Source organism: Triticum dicoccoides, chromosome 5A, assembly GCF_002162155.2.
Source record: "Triticum dicoccoides isolate Atlit2015 ecotype Zavitan chromosome 5A, WEW_v2.0, whole genome shotgun sequence".
Classification (NCBI taxonomy): domain Eukaryota; kingdom Viridiplantae; phylum Streptophyta; class Magnoliopsida; order Poales; family Poaceae; genus Triticum; species Triticum dicoccoides.
Genome location: NC_041388.1, coordinates 450,785,792 through 450,789,760, shown reverse-complemented (window position 1 = coordinate 450,789,760; position 3,969 = coordinate 450,785,792). Strand labels below are relative to the sequence as shown.

At 41.8% G+C, this 3,969-nt stretch overlaps 1 pseudogene; it reads left to right on the top strand.

Moving 5' to 3' along the window:
- The first annotated feature begins 507 nt into the window (after positions 1-507).
- On the top strand, positions 508-3,672 carry LOC119299751 (annotated as a pseudogene).
- Positions 3,673-3,969: the final 297 nt, after the last annotated feature.

Genomic DNA, 3,969 nt, shown 5'->3' with positions numbered 1-3,969 from the left:
GCGTGGACTGCAGGAGAGAATTTAGAGCGGCGTTGGGATTGGAAAGGGTGGAAGTCGGTGCACGAGAGTGGCAGCTTGGAGAAAAGAGACGATCGCCTCTCCAAAGGCCGCACTGAGAGGTACTTCCTCCGTTTCTTTTTAGTTTGCATAAAAGATTTGGTCAAAATTAAACTTTGTATAGTTTGACTAGCTTTGTAGGAAAAGATATTGACATTCACACTATGAAATCAATATTATTATATGCATGATGAAATTAATTTTCATAACATATAACTTTTGTATTGTAGATGTTGGTATTTTTTTCTATAAAATTAGTCAAACTTTATAAAATTTGACTTTGACCAAATCTTATATATGCAGACTAAAAACGAAACGGAGGGAGTACACACGAGAGTCAGACGACTCACGGGCCCCTCTATAAATCGCGCACACTCTCCTTAAACCCTTACTAAACCCCGCCGTCCCTCTCGACCCCATTTCCCCATGGACACGCTAGGGTTTTCCACCATGGCGTCGACATCGCGCGCGCTCCTCCTATCCAGGCTCTCATCCCTCCCGGCCGCCGCCTCTCGCTTCCTTCGCCCGCCCGCCTCTACGGGGACCTTCCTCCTGGTGGCGCTGGTCCCGGCCCTAACACCGGCACCCGGGGCAGCGGCTAGGCGGTTCGCGGTGCAGCCCGCGGACTCAGCCTCAAACTGCAGCAACCGTGCCCCCGAGGACAGGCGATCCCCGGGTGTGACTACGAGCACTGGATGGTCATCATGGAGTCGCCCCCCAGGCGACACCAGCAACCCCGACATCCACCGTAACGAGATCATCGACGGCTACATCAAGACCCTCGCTCAGGTCATCGGAAGGTATGCTGCCCCCTCACCTCACCCTTGATGGGTTAGTGGATCTGGATAGGGTAAGTATGATAAAGTCATTTATGCACTATTTATAGCATATCTGTATCTCAAATCTATCCTATGTCGTTGGAGTGAAGACGAAGCAAGGATGAAGATCTACTCTATGTCACAAAGTTTCTCTGTAGGTCGATCTACATGGAACCTCTTATCTTCAGCCTTCCGACATTGCTTTGAGATCCGTACTCTCTAGCTAACTTACAACAAGAATATTTCTCTTTTTTGTTTCTCTCAAATGAAAGAACATATAGACTTGAAACTTTGTAGATCAAACAAACTTTACAACTTCAATGTGTGAAAAAACTTTCAGATTTTTTGGACCGACATAAATAAACAAAATAAGGATTTTTTTGTTAAAAAAATAATTTTTAGCATTTAAAATCCATGAAAAAAATCTGAAAGTTTTTTCTCACATAGTAATTATAATGTTTTGTTGTCCTGGAAAGTTTGAAGTTTATACGTTGTTTCGTTTGAGAGAAACAAAAAAGACAAATATGCCTGCATGGATCACAATGCAAAAATGAATGGCTAAGATAAGGGGTACCACGTAGCTCGACCTACATAATGTTTTTCTTTTGGTGCCCTACTATCTGACGAACTCGCCGGCAAACTCAGAGGTATATTGATCATTACATGAAATTCGTGTATGTGATCTTTTTATGAAGGTGACTTCAAATGATCTTGTGTTAAATGCCACTAATTTATTATTTTCAGAGTTGCCTAAGGTCCATTGGGTTATTCCCGATTCATACGTGGATGCAAGAAATAAGGACTATGGAGGTAATGATTATGTACTATCTGACTAAATATTCACTATAATAATTTGAAATGGTTGTTGCTTTTTCCCCTCACCAGGTAACAGATTTACCACTCTGTGTGGTACTATATGATGTTGTGTTATGATGACTATCTCAGTTGCAGGTTCCAGATCTAGGAATTTTGAGAAAATTTCCTTTAGCACATGTTTTTAGGAATTGTATTCTTACTCAAAAGGCTTAAGATTGTTATCCTGTCAGAATATTTTTTTCATTTATTAATTAACGATCATCATTGGTATCTTATTTGTGCTGCTAATTGCTTCTGTACCCATTTGTATTATAGTTAAGCATTTAACTGTTTAGTGATGAACATCTCATTGTTGTTGTCATGTGGAGTTTTCTAGTATTTGAGTGTAATCTTGACTGCTCTCTGTAACTTCATTCCTATAGTATGTAGTAAAGGATGTCACCAATATCTAAGATATCTATTCAACTCACAGAAATGGTGAATGGTAACAACTTTGTTTATTTTTAATTGAAGTAGGAGCTTATGTTGGCCACTGTAACTTTTTGGCAGGCTACCAACCAGTAACTTCTATCTTTTGATGAAACCTGAATATTACACAGTACACTCAAAATTGATATGACAGTGCTTCTGTAGTTGCTAGTTTTTGTTTAAAATATACATCGCCCCCCCTAGTGGTATGATATTTTGGCTGCCGTTTTCTTTCTTATTATGGAGTTATACCCTAGATTAAAGATGCAAATCTATATATAATGAGTATCTAGCCTATCAAGTGCTTTGTGCAAGATGATTTATCGTATTCGGAAGTGTTTGTCATTCTGTACTGGCATTTTGAGCCCCTTGAGGTGACACTTTCAACATTTTAACCTGCCATGTCTTCCCTGGATTATTTGGGCTTGTGCACTTTCTTCAGTTTTCATCCCTGTCCATATTGTAAGGAGAGTGTATTTGATGCCTTCTCTTGGAACCATTCATAGATGGACAGGCTGTTCCTTACGACCCCAAATACCATGAGGTGTGGGTGAGATACAGTAAAATTGGCACCTAGTGTACTCATAGGCATCCCAACTTTAACACACAGTCCTACCGGAGCGTGCTTGATCCACCAAGTTACCAGTTTCCCCCATAGGCAACCCAAGCCACTAATGCGGCAAATTTGAGAATTTTGACCTGTGGATGAAATCATTTCACAAAATGAACTGTCCCTAAAAACATTTCACTCAGCTGACCTTTTTGGGCCAGGCGTGCAGTCAGTCAGGCGCTGCACAATGTAGTGTGGCGCCTTCGTATCGGGCGCCACTCAAAAAGGTCAGCTGAGTGAAATTTTTTTAGGAGCACTTCATTTTGTGAAATGATTTTATTCATAGGTTAAAATTGTCAAATTTGCAACACCGCCCCACCTGCTTACGAAGGCAGGGACGGGCCAGGGAGGCAGAACACTGCTAGAAGATTGCCGGTAGGAAAGTTACTACGGATTTTATGCATATATTCTCTATCCATGCTAGTGTTCTGAGAAACAGAATTACTAGAGCTTAGGCAAGTGCTCCCTTGTTTCTCTCCATGTTGAAATAAATACAGTGTTGAGTAAGTTATTCGTATGGTGCCAGGATAAACAAGTGCCTCATGGTGCCAGGGTTTAAAATGTTCCTGCCGTAATGTATAGCAACAAGTTCTCTGTGCCATTCTTGACTAGAGTGTGTCACTGCATTTATGCCATGTTTCACCATCGTTTTGTTCTTCTGCGGCTAGTCAGTCTTCCATCCCAAACCAAGCCAAGCTGCCAGGGTGTGCCATGGCTTGGGCTATTGTGCATAATATGTATCCAAATTGTGTTGTTTATTATCCTTCGGGCCTGCTGGCTACCTAGACAATGATCATGTCTTGGCCACCGGCGCCGTATGCAATTTGTAACAACATTTTGTTTCTCTTAATATACAGGCAGTCAACTGCCAATTCATCGGAAAAAATATATGAAGGGGACTAACAGATGATCACCTGGAGCACCCCGTCCCTTTCAATTTCTTCACCCCCAGTCATTCGAGTGGTGCCATAACGCAGAGGAGGCTACTCCACAGGTCAGAAATGTTAAACTCAGACATGCAGGTTAGCAAACCGCACCAGGAGTCCTCGGTTATTTAGCTAGGAGATGTTTATCTTCTGTAACTATAACTCTATCTCTACCTAGCTTATTCTCCAAGTTGTAATCTCTCCCGTATCTCAACTGTATGCGATCTCCAGGACTCGCACCCCTGCCTAATATATACGCAGCGTCTCCTCTAGT